General features: G+C 40.7%; 1 long non-coding RNA gene across 1 annotated transcript in view; it reads left to right on the forward strand.

Moving 5' to 3' along the window:
* LOC141989306 (uncharacterized) overlaps window positions 1-21,255 on the forward strand; it is a 76,320-nt gene that overhangs the window by 13,003 nt on the left and 42,062 nt on the right. Inside the window, exon 2 of the long non-coding RNA XR_012639958.1 lies at window positions 20,891-21,056. This is a non-coding gene — a long non-coding RNA (uncharacterized LOC141989306). The remainder of the gene's footprint in view (window positions 1-20,890; window positions 21,057-21,255) is intronic.

A 21,255-nucleotide genomic window follows, 5' to 3' on the forward strand; every position in this document is an offset into this window, starting at 1 on the left:
TGGCCCAGAAGGTACTGTAGGGTAGATGAAACCTTTACAGTAGTATAATATCCTGAATCACTGCCTCTGAGGGTTAGAGCTTGCCTGGTACAAATGTCCTTGCCAAGGTCAGTGAGCGAGGAAGACTTTATGTTTAGATATCTTCAGATCCTCCTGAGGAAACCAAATTGCATACACAATATATAAGTTTTGATATTTTGTAAAAGCTGATCATTTCAAGGCTCTTATGGTACATTCTTGCAGAGAGAACAATATTGGGGTTCTCTGGTGATTTTCTATCATTATTAATTCACTCATGATTGAAAGCAAATAATTTATAATGGATGATGCCTTCAAGGTAGACTGAGATTGCTACCTGCTGTTACAGCTGGTAAAAGAAAAAAAAAAGTAACTATATGTTGAGTGATAACTTAACCCATTAATTTTATACACGTATTTTAGAGATTAAACACCCTAAACAGAAACTTGTGGTAAAATCAGGCTGTTTCCAAAATCCACACTTCTATATTCCTATAATTCATTAATCTGTGATTCTGAAAATATCATATGCTTCTCATACAATGGGTTATGTAACTATGAAACATCATTTTTACCTGAATAATGTGGATTATACACTTTCACTTCAGATACAGGCATATCTTCTCCCTAGTACAGAGTTGGGTACTGGAGATCATTAGATGGGGAAGAGAGGGAGGAGTCATTCCTCCTACGCCATAGAGTAAGAGTGTAACTGCTCCTTGAAGTAGGCCCTAGCACCCCCTCTGCAGGAAGAAAGATTTCAGGATTTATATAGCGATTGAACTCCAATCACAACCTCTCCCCAACACCACTCACAAGGACCTTCATACAAGAGAATGACTCCCCTGTGGTAACCAAATCCTAACCTCACCCCCTTTGCTCGAAAAGTAGACTTTCGTGGGTTCTTCAGCCAAAGGGTGCTCTCCGCTTCAGAGAAAGGCGTAGGATTAACTCCACATTGCCTGTGCCAAGTAAATGAAATATAATGCAGTATTGCCAACTGCAAGCATTCAAAAACCATGCATCAGGGCCCCCCAAAATCATGATTGGTTTAAAAATTGTGAGATTTTTAACAAAATAATATCTTTGAGGTCTTTTTATTTGACTTCTGGTTTTCAAGATGGTAGGGGTCATGTTTTCAAACTTTTCTTCACAACTATGAGGGCTAGAAACTTACATTTTTTAAAATGAAAGTTCAGGTTATCATGTACTCTGATCCTGGAGCTAAGGTTTTAAGGAAAACACCAACCGCCGTAGGCTTGTGATGAAATCAGAAAAATTGATAACACTGGCAGTGAAGTAAGTTCCTCCTGATTTTTGAAGTGCACTAGAATTCAATTTCAGCACATTTTAGTACCCAAACTTTCCCTTTGCCAGCAATAATGATTGGGTTAACCTGTGGGTTCTGTATTAAACATTTTTAAGCACTTAAGTGAAAGGTTCTCAAAGTATAGAATGTCTCCCCATGATTTTTCAAGGAATAACCCTAATGATTATTATCAATAATAAAAATTGAAAACAATATTCTCGTTGTACAAAAGAAGCAAGTGAAGGATGGGTTCTTGGAGAATTTTCAATGCTACTGAAAGAAAGTTGGCCCCAAATGAAGATGCCACTTTTGATATCTTAGCAGTTAGTGTTGCTGCAGTTGGCAGTATTTCTCCAGCAGCATTTTCATGTCCACTGTCACATCTGATCTTCAGACACCAAGAAGACACCAGAACAGTAACAGCCTATTCTAATGCTCAGACTACATTTGCCAGAAAAGTAATAAGCTGCAACTCACCCACCACTGTAGAATCTGCTGTCTCCTGCTACTATGAGGATGATTAACTCTCTGATAGCAAGATCTATTAGGCTGTTGAAAAGTCTCCCAAGGGAAGTGGTGAAATCCCCACTGCTTAGAGAAAAAACTCTGGAAAATATACTGCAGGTAATAATTGTAATAGGTCTTTTCTGGATAAATTTTACACTGTGACCAAGATTCTCCACTGGTATATGAATCAAATTGTACCACAGAATCTCTAAGGATAGAAATCCCATGCTTAATCAATAAGAGTATAGCAGTAGGAATATACTACTGACCACCAAACCAGGATGGTGACAGTGACTGTGAAATGCTCAGAGAGATTATAGAGGCTGCAAAGGCAGAAAACACAATATCCTTATATTGACTGGGTATATGTCATATCAGGAAGGGATACAGAGATACAATTTCTAGGCACTATATATGAGTGATTCTTGGAACAGCTAGTCCTTGAACCCATAAGGGGAGAGATAAGAGACAATTCTTGATTTAGTCCTAAGTGGTGCACAAGATCTGGTGCAAGAGGTGAATATAGCTGAACCACTCAGTAATAAAGACTGTAATGTAATTATATCTTACATTATGGAAGGGGGAAAGTGCCAAAGAAACCCACCAACTTAACATTTAACTTAAAAAATGGGAACTACATAAAAATGAGGAAGCTAGTAAAATGGAAATCAATAGGAAGTCACAAAATTAAATGCCTGCAAACTTCATGGAGACTACTGAAGAACATAATAACAGAGGCTTAAACTAATTGTATGCCCCAAATTAAAATACACAGCAAGAGAAGTATATATATACACATACATACACACTACCATGGCTAAGTAAAAAGAAGTAGTTAAAGGTAAAAAGGCATTATTTAAAAATTGGAAGTCAAATCCTAGTGAGAAAAATAGAAAGGAGCATAAACTCTGGGAAGTCAAGCGTAAAAAGTATAATAAGGCAGGCTAAGAAAGAATTCGAGGAGCAAGTAGCTAAAGACACAAAAACTAACAGCAAAACATTTTTAAGTACGTCAGAAGCAGGTAGCCTGGCAAATAGCCAGTGGGGCTACTGGACGATTTGCTAAAGGAGCACTCAAGGAAGACCAAGCCACTGAGAAGCTAAATGAACTCATTCCATCAGTCTTCACTGCAGATGATATGGGGGAGATCCCCACATCCGAGTGTCAATAGGGGAGGTTTTGGAACACATTGATAAATAAAAGAGTAATTGTAATGGGGCTCCATTCACCACATCGGTGCCTCCTGCTGGCCATTTTGGGGATTAGCTCTGCCTATCAGTATGCCCTCTCCCAATGGTGCATTGCCCACTGACACTTCTGCTCCTGGACCCATGTCACTCCAAGGACCACGGCGTCCTCTTCATGACACAGCCCTCCAGCTGTGTGACAATCTGTGCTCCTAGCTTCCAGGGGTGAGTGCTGTCGTCCAACTCTCCCACCACTTCCCCAGTGGCGACTGCAGCCAATTCTCCGGCCACTTCCCTGCTGCCCCAGCACCCTCTTCACTCTTGCCTCAGGGCCTCAGCCTGAAAATCCCAGCAGACAGCCAGGAGCTCTCTCTAGCTGCCCTGGTCCCTGATCTGTCCAGAGTGCTAGCTTCTTTCTGCCTGCTCGGCAACCAGGCATCCTTAAGCTCCAGACCTTGCTCTGCCCTACAGCTCTTTTTATATGGGCCTACCAGGACCTGACACTCTGCTGCTCTTAGCTGCTCTCTAATTGGCTGCCTTCTGTGCAGCCTCCCTAGAGCTCTGTTAACCCCTAAGAGGCCAGTGTGGGGCCAACGCCCCATCACATTAATAAGTCACCAGGAGCAGCTGGTATTCACCCAAGAATCCTGAAGGAACTCAAATATGAAATTGCAGAATTACAAACTCTGGTATGAAGCCTATTGTTTAAATCAACCTCTGTAACAGACAGATGACTGGAAGGTAACTAATGTAATGCTGATTTTTAAAAAAAGTCTCCAGAAGACAGCCAGGCAATTACAGGCCTGTAAGGCTAACTTCAGTACCAGGAAAACAGGTTAAAACTATAGTAAAGAACGGAACTATCAGACATATGGATACATGTGATATGTTGGAGAAGGGTCAACGCAGATTTGGTAAAAGGAAATCATGCCTCCACCAATCTATTCTTTGAGGAGGTCAACAACATGTGGACAAATGTCATCCAGTGGATATCGTGTACTTATACTTTCAGATAGCCTTTGATATGTCCCTCAGTAAAAGCTCTTAAGCAAATTAATCAGTCATGGAATAAGAGGGAAGGTCCACACATGGATCAGTAAGTGGTTAAAAGATAAGAAACAAAGGGTAGGAATAAATGGTCAGTTTTCACAATACAGAAGTGGTTAAATAGTGGTGTCCTCCAAGGATATGTATTGGGACCAATGCTGTTCAACATATTCAGATCCGGAAAAGGCGGTGAATAGTGAGGTGGCAAAATTTGCCGACAAGACAAAATTACTGAAGATTGTTAAGTCCAAAGCTGACTGCAAAGAGTTACAAACTGAGTGACTGGGCAACAAAATGGAAGATAAAATTCAGTGTTGATAAGTGAAAAGTGCACACTGGAAAAATAATCCCACTATACACACAAAATGATAGGGTCTAAATTAGCTGTTACCTCTCAAGAAAGAGATCTTGGAGTCATTGGGGATAGTTCTCTGATTACATCTGCTCAAGGTGCAGTGGCAGTCAAAAAAGCTAACAGAATGTTAGGAACCATTAGGAAAGGGATAGATGAAAAGACAGAAAATATCATAATTTCACTATATAAATAAATGGTCCGACCACATCTTGAATACGGTGTGCGTTTTGGTTGCTCCACCTCAAAAAAGATATATTAGAATCAGAAAAGGTGCAGAGAAAGGCAACAGAAATTATTAGGTTTATGGAACAGATTCCATATAGGACTTTTTCATAAGAGTGGAAAATGTACCTATGTACCTGGGCCAGCGTCCCAATTTCCTTCCTCACTAGCATCACTTTTATGGCCTGCAACAGTCAACGTGCCGTCCTCCTGTTATCTCCATACAGCAACACACTACACAAAGATTTTCAAAGATGGGTGGTGGAAGTTAGGTTCCTAAATCCATCTTTAGGCACGTAAGGGGCCTAATTTTTAAAAGTGCTGAACACACAGCAGCTCCCATGGAAAATCAGGATATTTAATTAAGTGCCTAAAGATAAACATAAGAAACTAATATTGTTGCACTTAGTTAGTTAGTTTTCAACAGTAAAAAGATGCCAGTACAAAGTTTTCAGGCATCCTAACAATTAATGTTACAACATAATACTTCGAAGCAGCATTAACAAGCAAACATCCAAACAAAACTCAACCCTCCCAGCCCAACTCAGCCGTCCCCCTAGCAAAAAACTTCTTTTCCATCCCTCACTTTAGGCTATTCTGTTTGAAAACCTTAGCCTGTAGCCAATTCCTGCCTTTGCGGGGTCTCTGTGCATAGTAGCAATCATGCAACATGCTGATGCTGGTGCTAATACAGGGGATGCTGGCCTTGTCTACATTGGGGATTGCTCTGATTTCAGCCATTGAGGGCCAGATACTAATGTAGCTCCATTGGTACAACCCTTAGCATAGACATGCAAAGCCACAATTTAGACTAGTGGTGCTTTCCCCTGCTTGAAATCCAGATGAGATGGATCAGTGCCAATCAAAGCTTAGAGTCATTTACCCTGTATACACCAAAGGTTATCATCAGCTGACCACCAGCAAAAAGAATCCGGGCAAATCCCCAGGTCAGAAAAGGCCTTGGGATGAAACCAGCAAAATAGGAAACTTCTCACTGGTGCTCTCTCTCATATTGCATGCTGGAAATGGACAGAGTATATGTCTCCTGCTTAATGTGAATGCAGAGTGCATTTTTTAGAAAATCAGACCTTAACCTTATTATAAAATGGCAGTGTAATTATATGGTAATTGACTGCACATTCAATGGCTACATAAAAAGCAAAGTATTGAGAAAGCATCACTTGGCTAGAAAAAATAGTGGTATAATTAAACCACCATAAATAGTAGCAGGAACCTGAATGTTGTGTGGCTTCCTTTTACTCCTCTGCTTCTAACTTTCAGCAAAGATTTATAAATGTGAAGTTTAAAAGCATCTCCCAAGCACTCTTGGTAGTAATTGTGTTCGCCATTACTGACATTCTGTGCACCAGTGCAGAATATGGGAGACTGCTAGCTCTTTGTATCTTCTTTCCTTTGATCACTGCTTCTCTAAATAATATAGGAGATTGCCAAGATTTTGCTTTAGTGTCAATTTATTACAAAGTAAGCACCATTGCTTGCTATTGGTTTGAGTTGATGCATTCCTGTCAAAGCCTATTTTTGTATCAGAACAACTGCTAAAGTGCTATGTCGCTAGATTGTCATTCAGTGGACTGGATTTCTCATCAACTGAAACAGTTCATAAACTATATTCTCTGAGCTGTTAGCATTTAAAAATTCCTAAAACTGAGGGATCCCAAACCAATTTGGTGATTTTTGAATTGCAGAATCTCACTTCAATTTCTTCCTTTCGGTTTGGGGATTGTTTTTTGTTTTTCAGTTCCTATTGTTTTTCCCTTAAGGCTTTTTAAAAAAGACTGTTTTCTCTCAGCAAAGCTTTCAGAGGGAGACATCTATTTCACATGTTATGGCCCAATACGTGATATGGAAACCAAACTCCAGCAGCATTTTAACAGACAGTCTTAGCTGATTGGGCACATTATTTAACCTAACCTCTCTGCGCATCAATTGCTCAAATAACTGACTGAAACTTTAAAAGCAAAGCAATTAACATGAAATCAAAACTGGATACTAAATAAATCAATCACATATAAATATAGTACCCTATTTTCTTCCAAAGCTTCCATATCCTGATTATCAGTTATTTTCTCCAAGCATTAAGGAATCCCTAGAAGATTTTATAGTGTATTTTATCATTAAAATCATTTCCTGATTTTATAGTGTATTTTATCATTAAAATCATTTCCTGATTTTAAAGCTGTTTGTTGTAACATATGTTAGTGAAATGCATGTGCACAAGTCTTTTAATTCTGCAGCTAGATAAAGACCTCAAAGGCCTTTAGGCACCTAACTGCCATTGATTTTAATTGGGAGTTAGGTGCCTAAATACTTTTGAGGATGTGGGCTCTAGTCCTTTAAAAAAATAGAGTAAACCTGATGGGCACGCATGACCTCAGAAAAATCAAAGTTTATTTCAGGCTGAATACTGGTTTAACTCTATCACTCATACATGTATATTTACTTTGTGCTTCTCATGAAGTAGCAGAGTAACATTATATTTTCTGTACCTATTCTAACTAACTGAATTTTTCTTTTTCTTTTTTTCCCTTCAGTTTTACGGAATTTGGAAGCCTTTAGGAGTTAACCAACCATTATTCTAATTTTTTTTTTTTTTGGCCTTTGTAAAATGCTTGAAAACTCTGTAGTAATTAGAAATGAATCACTCTTCAGGAATTATCTTCAGTTTTAATCTTAGTGACTGTTAAACTGGTTTTGGACTTAGGTAGTCAGCAAATGCATTTTTTTAAACTGTCTAATGATGTGCTCTTTGCTGAGGGTCAAAGCTTACTGATGCACTACTTTTTATCCACCACAAAGTTTCTCTCTATAACTTGGTAAATCAATTGTAGGTATATAGCAGGGGGGTAAAACTAATGGTGCATTGGGGAGGAGAGTTAGAGAGGAAAGGTCTTTTAATAGCAATTAGAACTGAAAGTGGATGGTCTAACATTGATTTGTGGAACTAAGGATTCTTATCAGAGTCCAGTTTCTGCTTTTGATCAGCTTAAGTCATCCTTTAAATAGATTCCATTGATAAGAAGTCTTTAAATGAGGGATACAAAAGGCTAAACATAGGTCCTCACCATTAAAATTGAACATCCCTTCTTAGATACATTGGACTAATCTGTGATGTGTTGCAGAAATAAGTCTTGCCTCATCTGTAATGCACAGATACTATTTCAGTGGAACCATCATCTCCCTCTCCCATTCTTGTGCCCCCAAAGTGATTTCTGTTGGCTGAGCATCACATCTATAAAAAGAACAGGAGGACTTGTGGCACCTTAGAGACTAACAAATTTATTTGAGCATAAGCTTTCGTGGGCTACAGCCCACTTCAGTGGATACCTAGAATGGAACATATAGTAAGAAGATACAGAGAACATGAAAAGGTGGAGTAAGAGGCTAATTAATATTATCTTAAATCCAGAACAACACCATTGAATCAAAGTACATGGAGTTATACCAATGTGAAACTGATGTAAGTGAGATCAGAATCAGGCACATGTTTCATCAGCGATGAAATTCTGTTCAGGAACAAAAGGTATTTCACCCCTGAGCCACACTGATCTCATCAGATACACTGGGGTCACTTGGATGATGGCTGGATATACATGTAAGCCTATTTGCAAACACAAAGATGAGAAAGCAATCCTTAGCAATCAAGAAAGTTATATAGATTTTGGACAATTCCTGGAAGATTTTAATTTGACGACTTTGGACAATAAACTCCTATTTCCTAATTTAGGAGTTGGAATTGCAAAACATGAAGCATCTGTCAGCACGAGGAAGATCAGATACATTTATATCACATTTCAGTATCTTTGTCAAAGTCTGATACAGATGTTAGATCATAGGTTGATTCTGCTCTGACTGAGGGCAATTGCACCACTCCTACTGAGCTCACTGGGAATAGGCAAGTGCCTCACAATGCCTGTTAGAGCAACAGTGCACTAAAATATTTGACCACTACCATTTCATGATAATAATGGTGAACAAGATGAAGAATAAATATTAGGCTAGAGGAGAAGGAATCATTTGGATAAATATTTCATATGCAACTTGGTCCAGTATTAATCAGTGACGGTGCGGATTTTACACTGGATATTCCTTAGTGAACTTGGTCAGTATCGCTGAAGGGAGCAGAGTAAGTATGAAAGAAGATTTCAAGAGACTTTTCTAAACAATATCACTGTGGGCTCTGAGCACACAGAGACATATATAATAGAAGTGGATGTAAATAGTGGACATTAAATATACATTAATTATGGTACAAGTGCTGCGCCCTTAGCTCCAAGGAAACTGCAGAAGTGGTGCAGTCCTCATGCACAACAGAGACACAGCAAAGATTTGGGAGAGTGCATGCTGAGGTGTACACACCTATGTGCCACACGGTGCCCAGCTGTGGAAGATCAACTAGCACCACACTGCACACTGAACCTTTTGGAGTGTGGGATGGGGCAGGCTGAGGATGCAACAGGATTTGGGACGGTGGATCATCAGCCATGGTATGTGGGGGGGGGAGGGATTGTGGGGGCAGGGCCCAGTGTTTACAGAAGCTCCAGGGTATAATGAATCACTGAGGCTGCAGTAGTGGCCAAGGAGTTGGTTCTGTGAACTGAAGGATAGGATTCCATAGTTTTGGTTCTTCTTCTCATGTTCCCGGCAGATGCCTCCAGCCTTTGGGTTGCCTGGGCCCTTCCAGTGAGTTGACATTTTTAATAGTCCCTTCTGGCCTTAAAATCTATGAGTCTATGAACAAAACCAAAAAATCAGAAATGATTTTTTTGAAATGAATACGTACCATTGCATGTCACCGCTCATGGTATAAAAGTTGTCAACTCATTCAGAGTCTTGGTGAAAGAGATGCTCACTTTTCCAGTTCTCACACCTAGACTGCTCACAAGATGACAATTTTAGAAGTATTCTGATGGTACTTCATTTATATGACACTGTCAGACCTTATCTGAAAGTACATCCGAGTAATTCAAAAAGCTGGTTAATATCAGGCCTGTTTAAGTGCCCAGGCAAAGAATAAATACTATGTTGGCTAGAGAAACACAAATTAAAAATGCTTAAATGATCACCGTGCATTAAACATCAAAACATCTTCCTCTGAGAAAATATATTTTGCAATGTGGGTTGTTATCATTGGATTCTCCTTAGGTTAAGGTACATCCAGTGGCAAAGCTAAATTCAAAGAAATACATTGGTATGAATTTCATTGCACATCTGGTTCCCAGCTGAAAGAAAAAATACCATTTACTGAGTGGGGATGGAGAATTTAGGCAAGCATTTCTAATTATTGTGTTATAAATGCCAAGGGCAGAGCAGGCTGCAAAAAGGAGAGCAGATTCTCCCAGAAATGGTGGTTAACACTGTAGTTAGACTCACCAACCAGTCACAGACTGTGCTCTTGATGCCCCTCACAAGGTTATCAAGAAGCTGAAAAAAAGAAATCATACTGCCCCCTTATTGCATTCCAGTCTCTGGTTCCCAATCAGCAAATAGGTCCAGTAAAGTGAGAAGCTATTTAAAACTCTATTCACTATGCAAAGTGTTCTTCTGCTCCCCAAAGGGCCAGGCACCTTACCAAATCAATACTACTTTTGTTCTTACACAAAATACCACACTGCCTGCCAATCCTTTACTATCTAAAACTAAAGCTTTTATTATAAAAGAAAAGAAAGAGAAGAGAGTTGTTAAATAGTCAAAGCAATCAGATACATACATATGACTTCAGAGTCTATGTATCAGGTTCTTAGGAGCATTGGTGAGTTTGCTGGCTTGTAAAGTCCCTCTGGAACTCATCCAAAGCTTGGATGGGTCTATCAATCCTTTATTCAAAGCTTCAGTTTGTAGAGAACTTGCTACAGAGGTGAGAAGCAAAGACAAAATGGAGAAGATGTAGCTGCCTTTTTATATCCTTTGCCATGTGGCTTGTACATCCTCTGTCCCAAACACAAGCTCACAGCATATGCAATGGAAAAGCTCTGGTGTCCCCTGTCCGCAGCCATGTCCCTACATGTCCTGGTGACGCATAGGTTTAGCCTCTCACTTCTCTCAGTGGGTTCATTGTACAGCTGATTGCCCTTGATGGGCCACTAAGCAGGCTCAATAGTGCTGATGCCAATCTGTCTGGCAGTATCCCCCAAAAACGCTAAGTTTGAGATGCAGATATATCACACATATTTGTAACTCACAATACAAAGATGATACATACATATACATAAGATGATCATATTTAGCAAATCATAACTTTTCCACTGATACCTTCCATGGCATATCTTGTAAGATTCATTGCAATTTTGTAATAATGGTATCAATAGTATTATGTATGGTCACCCATATTCCATACAGCATCATACCATAGATCAATATAAGAGAATGGCAGAGTGTTTTTGCTGTGGAGTTTAAAGGTGATTTACAAATAAGTGTGTTAAAAAATAATTGTAGAATTCCATGCTGCATGCCCAGAATAACTATAGTAATAAGACATGCAGCACATCTTTAGCAAAAATCATCATGGATTTTCTTTTTGCAGGAGTGCAGCTTCTCTGCAGATCAGTGGCTCCCAACCTCTTCGGTGTCCCAGCAGGCACTCTGCTGGAGATCTCACATCCATCACTGAAACCTGCTAGAGCCTCTGTGCTAATAACAGGCCTGATCTTGCTCCCATTCAATCAATGGCAAGAGTCCCATGATTTGATGAAGCAGAAGCAGGCTATATGGACCTAATACTGTGTCCTGTGAGGTACTGAGCGCTTCCTTAGAGGTGATCTCAAGTCCAGCTGACTTCAACACCTCATTGACTTTAATTCCCATTGATCTCATTGCATCCAGTTCCATACAGGCCAGGTATATATTTTTATATATACACAAATGATATACAAAGGCAACTGGCTAATGTAATGCTTCCCAGGGGTACACAAGCTGGTGAGGCACCTTACTACTACCAGCCCTTAGCACGAGGAAGACTTATCTGTGCCTGCCAGGTGTCAGCTCCCCAACTCCACTGGTCATGGGCAACAGAAGCACTCCCCAATAGGCCTACACGGGCCCCGTTGTCACTCTAACAGGTTAGTGATGGGCACACTCCAGCCATCAATCCTTCCGAGAGTCTCCATGGAGTGTCCAGTCCCTGATCCACTGGATGCTCAGTGTTCACAGATTCACTTCTCCCAAAGGAATAGTGTACTCCAGCCTCCCGGTTCCACCTTAGATCAATGCTCTGCTTAACATACACCACTTAGATACATTTATAGTGAAATCAAATGTAAGTTTATTGAACAAATCATCAAGATTTAAGTAATAGCAAGTAGAAGTATTGGAAACAAATACTGTAGTTACATATAAAATAAAATCATAACATGTATTCTAGAACTTAGACGTACTCTTTTAGAGTAATCCTCACCACTGCTTTACAGCCATGCTGGCAGTGACCCTCCTGTCATAAGATAAACATGCTGCTAGCTTGTCTTCTCTGTGGAGGATCATGTGCATTTCTTTGATATACCAAACCAATCCTATGATCTTAGTCATAAATAGAACACCCCCACCTGCTGATTGTTTTTCCTGTTTATTCTGTCTTGTAGACTTCACAATCTTTTGATTGATATCTGGCTCAGTATGCAAAAAAGCATACAGTCTGAGGCATACAGTACTCAGATGTCCAGACAGAGAGATCTGTTATCGCCTTCCTGAAAGGGACATGTCCCTGGTATGTCACCTCCTGGTGAGCTGCCTTAATTCCCAGACCTTAAGGACATTTTTTAGTACAGCTGCAAAATTCCTTAACTATTACCCGTACATACATTTCACAATGATTATGACAACCCATGGGCTCTTGGCTCTCAGTACAGATCTCCCATGCCACCCGTTGGTAAACTATTATGTATATATCTGAACCAGGGGATCCCTGTAAAACCCCCTATGTCCCCTTGTGCACTCTTTCAGTTAGCACTAAGAGGTCTCTGGGTCACAGCTAGCATGAGAACAATACCCCAACCCTGGCCCAGAGGTGATGGTGGCATAGTCCCCTAGACGAGTGTATCTTGGAGTTAGCATCCATTAAAAGGATGAGGCAGTTTACCCTAGAAAAGTAGCCATAAAGCAGCTGAAGATGGCCAACGGCTAGGTCCCTTTTTACAGAGGAACTCTGCTGGTGTACAGTGACTCCACCACTTCCTAAACTAGTTGTTTTTTCCACTTTGATGCAAGGGGAGGAAGAGTGTGTGTCAGGGGCTTTCCATGGCTGGAACTTGGGTGAAACAGGGACAAGAGGTAAAGTGGCTGGGTGGACCTCTGCTATGGCTGATCTTTCCCTGACGTAAGATTCCTAAACTGGGACTAGGAAAATGAATCAGGTAGCTCCAACTGTTTCCATGCAGCCATCATTCCTCCCTGCTGCCCCTCTCTACTATTTCTGAGGCTCAGGGCCTGTGTGATTTTTCACTTTAGTGGAAAGTTTCCTTTTTCACTTCATCTGCCTGTGTTTGTACATATTCTTGTGGCACTCCCTGGTTCATCCCCAAACTCTGGGGACACTGGTTCTTTGTTTAGAAAAACTTTTGGTGTATCACACTGTCCAACTAGATTACAGTACTAAGTATAAGAATTATACAATGTGGATTTAGGGACCAATTCCAACTTTTCAGAGGTTCTGAGCGCCTTCACTTCTGACTGAAGTCAATGAGAGATGAGATTATTCTAATCAGTACCCCATCTCTCATTAAGTACTGTCAGGGACCTCCTGAGGTCCCTTCCAACCCTGATATTCTATGATTCTATGATACTGTTGCATTGCCTACTCCATGTGGCCCCATTCCTTCCCCCTAGTTCGGACAGCCTTGAGAGCCCTTTGTTTCATCCACTCCTGTGCAAGGACTCCTGCTTTGCCTGTGGTCTGTGCAGCCAGGATAGGACACAGAGGTGTGACCCTATCGGTTGGTTGGAGATTCATCCATTGAGGTGCAGCTCCTGCAAGCGGAAAGGGCAGCCCCCAAATTCCTGCCTGCAGTCCTGATCCCACTTCACCTGGATGCAGGAAGGCTAGGCTTGTGGCCAGCTGCTTCCTTCCTTGCATATTGAAACTGGACCTGAGAACTAGGAAAATTGATGCAGCTAAGTCAACTAAAACTGGGTCAAGAGGCTTGAGAAGCCCCAGGCAAGGGTTTAAATTAATAATAATCCTGGGGAGCAAGGAGCCAATTGGCTCCCATCTCTCTATGGCTGGCCAATAGTCTATGGAGCGCCCGGGGAAGGAAGGGCCTGTTATGACAGCTAGGTCTACAAATTTACTCTAACTGTGAGCTCAAGTGTTAAAAGTTCATAAGATATTACAATAAGCTATAATAACATGTTGATGGGAAAAGGTACAAAAGGGAGACAGACTAATTGAATTTGTCTAAACAAAAAAGGCCACGTTGATAGGATTCAAGGATTGTGTTGAAATTACGCTTGTTAAAAACAGGAGATGTGGAGCCAGAAGTTAATGAACCAAAATTGGTGTGTTGGATATTAAGCCTAAACGGTGGACAAAACAATGAGGGGATGGGCTGTTCCACCCTTCACTCTCTTTTTGGGTCCTTACAAATAATAAGATTCTGTGAAGAAGGCATGAAAGAACAAAAAGAATAAAAGAACAGTTGAAGGTGACTGGAGTGAGCTTCACCATCATGGCTGCCAGCCCCACCATCTCCTGGGACCCAAGTCCTTCATCATCTTGATCCTGAGCAGTGTCCTGGCCAGACTGTGCCACAAAGAGGAACTCGCATGACATCACCACCCCCACCAGCTCCAGTTGAATCCCAAACACCACCTTGGATGATAGATATTACGATCTTTGGAACCAACTAAAATATTGTCAAACCTAGGAACTTTTCATTCTAAGACTGAACTTAAACAACAACAGCGGCAACATCTCCAGCCCATTTCAATCAACTTCTTCGCCTTTCCCCCGAAGGATAGTTATGACCAGCTTTAATACTATCTCAGAGACTGTCAAACAGCAGAGGAGTTTTCCTTCTAAAAACTGTTTACAGCTAAAGAAAAAGGGAACAAGGGAGATGTTAAAATGGAACCTTTAATTAATACTTTACGTTTCAAATGTTTTAACAGTTTTTCCTACTTTTCTGTATCTTTAATAAAGCGTTAAAAGGATTTTTAATAGTGTGTTTGCCATGGTGCTAAGCAGGCTGAGGTCTCTGTATACCAAGCCCGGACCTGGTTTAATACCATTTAATGTTGGACAATGACTGGGTTATGATAACACCTTTAGCCCATTTATTCCATCTAAATTAATACAACAGGTCCTGTGTACACTCTCTTTTCCATTCTAAAGCTGTCCAGCACATTGCAGATCCAATCAAGTCTCCCACCCATTAAAACAGGTCGGGGGCATATTACTCAAGTACCTCTCATAACCACTCAATACTTTGTGGGATCGTGCTCTTTTAGCACACAATCACATATTGCAGACAACAACTCTCATTGACTTCTGTCTACAACTAGACCATGTTAATTCAAAACCAAGCACAGATCACTTGAAAGTTTTGTGACTTTTAGCTTATTTTTCCACATGGCTTGGATTTGTAACAAAATAAGTTGTGTGTGGCATTGGGTAGCATTTTGAACATTTTTACAGCTCTCTATGATATACAGTTAGCTGAATTGCTTCACTGAAATACAATGTTATAGCAACGCATGTAGTCCAATAGGGAAAAATCAGGATCATGTTATTCTTATGCTCATAAGTAGATCATGTAATTAAGCAACTATAATGTAGGTATTGTGAGGCGGGAATGTTCCTGCATTCTTCTTCCATCCTGGACCTGGATAGCATGTTGCCTTATTGTTTTAATTTTGAATGAATTATAAGAAGGTGCACGAGGTCTGCAGAGAAATCAAAATTATTATTAAGTGGACGTGGATATATATCACTACATTAATATTTATTTCCCTCCTCTGAACTGCAATGTAGACATCTTTTTCCATCCAGAAATAGTAAAGTTTTTAAGGAACTTGAGCACATTACTGAAGTCACATTGCAATAACTCTAATAAACTGCACCTGTGGACTCCTCTTGGGTTTATTTATATACTGTATCACAGGTCATTAACAGAAAATAACCCACTGAGATATAGCATTCTTGTTTACAGTGAGATTCTGGTGGTGACAGCAGGAACATAAAACATAAAATCAATGGGGAACACAGAACTAATAAAAAGACAAGGGTCTATAAAGCAGAAAAAAACCAAAGCCACTGTGCACACACAAAAATAAAATAAAATAAACTCCCATCATAAAACAATCAAAATCTAGAGTATATTTACAGAGACTGGGGAATCCAGATACCCACTGAGCTTGAATATTTATGGGTGTCAGATTGAAAGTCAAGAAATCTGTGAGCTATTCAGAAACAAAACTTGATCAGCAGGCTATATCCCCAAGAAAAAGCTGATTGTGACCTTTTTCCCTATAGCTCAGAAAAACCCACCCAGCAAGCAAACTTTAATGATAAAAGAAAAAATAATGTTTCTGAAATTGACAAGTTTCTGAAACTGTATGGAGCTTAATAAATTGTTATTCTCCTTAAAATTGTGTTCAGGGGACCATCTAGTATCTTTAGGGCTGTAATGGTATATACACTTTATAGGAATCATAAATATGTTGCTCAGAATTGGAGGTTTCATTTTGTGACATTGGGAAAAGGGTGTATTTTAAAGGGTCATCTCCAAAAATACAGAAGATCTGATGCAGATGAGGCGGTGAAGTTCTGGGGTCTTTTGGTAACTTGTAGACTTCACTACTAATTCAGTTTTGTCTGAGCTGTTTGTTGCTTTACAATTCTTCCCATCAAAATTCCTGTTATGGTACTACATACACAAAGTGAAAACATACTTTTTCAGCATCACCTTTATTTTAGATCAAGAGACAAACTAATCAAGAAAGAACAAAAGTAAAGCCTCTGTAAAAGAGTACATAGCTTGTGGGTGTACGCTGATATGTTCTTCTCTGAACGACGAGAACAAAAATGGCGGCAGAACGCTGCACACAAGAGTGTGATAAGAAATATAAGGGTATAGTCTACCAAAAATAAATAATTATGACACTTCCATAACAATAGTACATTCATTATGATTCTGATCTAACGCCAGTGTGAGATATGGCCAGAATACTAATGGTAGTCCAAAGGGTAGCTATCATGACTCAGCATGACCACAATTCCCCACCCCCAGGACATGGATGGAGTGTGACTCCACAGTGGAAACAGCGGCTAAGCATGCACACCGCTCCTAGGGGGACAGGGAACCATGAGATGGAGAATTCCCATCCTCTTCCACCAGGCAACTGAATTAGGAGGGGAAATTAGGTGAAGGAAACATGCTGAATGAACAGCACTTTGAGGATCTGATCCTGATTCCTCTCCCCTGCAGCAAGTCCACAGGGGTTTCAACAACAAACTCTTCAATACTAATCCCTTGCCACTCCGTGTTACCACATCATCCACACAGCAGTCATGCTACTACTCTGCACCTTTCCCAACCTGATGGGTTTGGTTCAACCAGTGTGGAGCCACATAGATGCTCCTTACTCCTACATAATCGTGAGCCAGAATTTGTCTGAAGGCATGAGAAAGTTTTACAATATACATAATATCCCCCTCCCAGTTCTAATGTTCACCCCAGGCTCTGATGAAAATGTGATGAGTGAATTCTTCCAGAACAGGTGCTCCTTCCTAAGTCGAGCAGTGTCCTTTTGCACAGATTTCCAGTGTTGCAGCATCAAGATAAGATTAATTCACAGCAGCAGCAGCAGCAATCTCCTCAACAGTGAACAGCAGTGAACTTCTCATATGGGTGGATTCTTCTCTGCCTGTCTGCAGTGTTAGCAAGGAGCATGCTGCATCTCTGCTCTTTTTTCCCTCTTTATTCTTAACAACAAAATATCTTATGCTGTCGTCAGGAAAGCTGAAATAGAGACTCACTTGCATTCTATACAGATAATAGTGACCGTTATTGCCAGAAATGGTTTTAGTTTATATGTAAACTCCACTCCTCCCTCCCCGACCCCTAACAACAATACGCTTGGATCCTGATTTATGCACTTTCTTCTGAGTTTAAAGTCATTTTGTGCATAGCAGTAGTGAAAGTGATGTTCAACATGGAAGTCATGCTGCGTCTGAATGAAGCTCAGCCATTGCAAGATTTTCTCAGGAGAAAATCAGCCTTCCTTTATGTATGCACAGAAAATCTTTCCATAATTTGAATTAAAAAAATAGTGGGCAACAAAGCTCTTGATCGTTTCTTGTGCACATGTATTTAACTATTCCATTCAGAGCCGATGAAGATTCTAAGTATTATACATTAAGATTCTTAGTTTTATTTGATCCCCTGCCAATGTAGTAAATGCCTGACTGTGTTCAACAAACATTGGAAATGAACCAATCTGATTCAAAATTATCATGTCTTTTGCATTATACATCCATTCTGATTTACAGTTTAAATGCTTATCTAGATATAGATAGTAACTTGGATTTTACATATTTTGGTTCATTTCTTCCTCTGATCATCAGTATGAATTTAAATGTGTAAATTCAATTCTCTCTCTTAAACCTTAAAAAAAAGCAGATGTATTTTATCTGTTTTGTCTTAGCAGCAATATGCAAATGTAGTCTTCCCAGCCAAATCAAAAGTGGACACCTAATCTACAGTATAATGGTATTTTAATTTAGAATGGACTTTTTGCTTAACTCACATATATCTTATGCATTTAAAGGAAAACCATTTACAGAGGAGGGCAATAGTCCCTGGAGACACAACATCTCATTTTAAATTCAGTTGGCAAGAATACTAATTACATTATCACATATTAAGTTATTTATTTATTCATCCTTAAGACCCAGGATTCCTACCAGGTCAGTTCCAATAAACACTACCTTGAGAATCTCAGCCGATGGTACACAATAATAATTAGATATAGGGCTGTGTGAAAAATCTCACACACAAAAGCTAAACCTTGGAGTTTGCCTCTTTGCTAGCTTCATGACTGAGTGAAAAAAATAAGTGTTGCCATAAGCAAAAACAGTTTCCATGAGAATAAGAAAAAAAGAAATACTTTTTGGTCTATGCATGTTAAAGTTTGAGATCATAAAGGAAATGAGGCAGCTGTAAGTCACCATTTCAAAAGAGGAGGCTGCATTCCACAATCTCATTCTGAATCATATACGTGCTCAACTTTACTTATTGCACCTCAGCTGACTCTGAGGCAGAACAAAGAAATAACAGAATAATCCTATTTAAAATCTTTACAGGATTTTTATTTCTCAGGATATTTGACTATAGATTAGAGCTATGAGGTACTGGGAAAAACAGGGAAAGAAAGAAGGTAAAAATAAAGGTCTGGACTGGCATTTTATAGTCTGCCCTAGGGAGCTGTGGATAGTTTCATTGCCCTGGGAGTGGGGCTGGGACAAAACTAAGGATCTGAGATTCAGGGTTTATCTTCACTATGGTGTTAGCTTGAATTATCGACACTTGAGTTAACTCCTCTCAAGTTAGCCTGGTTTGAGTGAGAACAGTCACACTGCAAAACAACACTGGAGCAGCACGCAGAGTTTGTATTAGCAGCATGGAGTAGCAAAGTCCCCACTGCTTTAGTAGCTCCAGCATCAACAACACTTGAGCTTCAATGGGCCAGCTAGCTTGTGTTTAAAGCACCACTTGATTTGAGCTGGAGATTTTTGTGTGTCCTGGGATTAGGGTTATGGGCCAAACTCGAGTTATGCCTCAATCTAACCCAGCAGTGAAGACAAGCCTTGATCAGAGTTTGTACCCTGTTTCCTCCTTGCTCCATCGAGGAAATAACCTTTTCCTGGTGCATTTTATTTCCTCCGTCAGCTCAACTGTAATGGCTAGTGCATTGTGGGAGGGGGCATGAAACAAAGGCCACACACACTCTGTGCCAATGCCTGTCTACTCTGTGCCCACCAGCTCAGGATAGATAGTAGCAGCAGGTGATGGCTGCTCTTCTTTCCATGCATGATCTGGCAGTACAAGTAGCTCAGGCAGGTGACTCTTTGTTTCCTCACCTCCCCACCTTCAGACTAGGCACTCAGGTGGGCTCACAGTGGAACCCTAAGATAGCAAAGGGGTGGGAGACAAACAACAGAAAGTAATCCAGTAGAAGAGATGAAAATAGATCTCTAGTGAGAAGAAAAAACTCACAATTTTAATTGTGCAATAGATCGTCTCTTTAATGGACCTTCTTCAAAGAAACCCTGAGTAAAATGACTGTGACCGGTTCTGCAGAGGCATTGGAAGCATGGGGTTTCCAATATCTCTTTATTGTGCTATTGATAACAACCACACATAATCTGGCCACCCAAATTTGGCCAGGTTTCCAAGTCTCGGAAAAATCATTGCTTGCATATGCTTAGTGGAGACTTCTTAGATTTTAGCAGTGAAATTCCCTGAAAAAATAGCATGAGATCATATAGAGACTATATCATAATGTACACAAGGGGGATGAATTAAGGTTACACAAGCGATCATACCTTTGACATTTCCTTACCTTTGAATACTTTATCTTTGCAATCTTAATGGTGTTCTTTTAATGTAATTTTGTTCTCGGCACTATAAAAAGAACTTGCCCTCTAGTGACATTAGTTCTTCTTCACAAACTTAACCTTGCTTTGTAATCCCAATTTTAATCTGTCTTTAAATCATACACAGATTCCAGGGGGCAGATCCTTAGCGAGTGTAGGTCCACTGGGGCTCCCAAGGCTAAATAAGTCTTCTTGCATAAAGTGGGAGGTTCTCGCATAGGCACAGAGTTTCTAATCCGCTGGGGGATGCTCCCCTCAGCTCCGCCCAGGACTCGCCCCCACTCCCCCACTCCCCCCAATTCCCAAACACCACCCTGCCCTTCCCGCCCCTTCCCCATCAAGTTCTGCCCCTCCCCCAAGCATGCTGAGCCCTCACTCCTACCCTCTTCCCCCCAGCACCTCCTGATGCCGCAGAACAGCTGATTGCGGCAGGTGGCAGGCGCTGGGAGGCGCTTATCGGCAGGGCCCACTGGCGGGCAGGAGGCACCTAGGGGAGGGGAAGGTTCTTGTAGGGGGGCTGCCGGTGGGCGCTCAGCACCCACCATTTTTTTCCTGTGGGTGCTCCAGCCCTGGAGCACCCATGGAAGCAGTGTGTATGGGTTCTCATATTTGGATCTCATTTCTCCTGTTCTCTTACCAGGCTTCTTTAATCTCCACCAGTCTGCCAGCTCCCCAGGACCCTGTAACCACTTCCTGCTCGCCCATTCTATGCTCTTCTGTCAATCCATTCTTCACCCAACCCACTTCTGAAGCAGATGATCAGAGTGAAGAGACTAGGACTAATCAGAGGGATGTTCTGATAACAGGTAGGTATTCCCCTGGTTGGCACTGGGCTGCCCTCCTCTGACCTTCTGTTTCAGGTAGAGCGGGGAATGTTTGTGACTGGAATTAAAGCCCATTCCTGCCCCGGTGAACTCAATGTAAGTTTAACCATTAACTTCAAAGAATGTATAGGGTTGGGCCTTTATATTCATAGATATTAAGGCTTTAAGGGTCCCTTATGAT

Source organism: Natator depressus, chromosome 6 (assembly GCF_965152275.1).
Source record: "Natator depressus isolate rNatDep1 chromosome 6, rNatDep2.hap1, whole genome shotgun sequence".
Classification (NCBI taxonomy): domain Eukaryota; kingdom Metazoa; phylum Chordata; order Testudines; family Cheloniidae; genus Natator; species Natator depressus.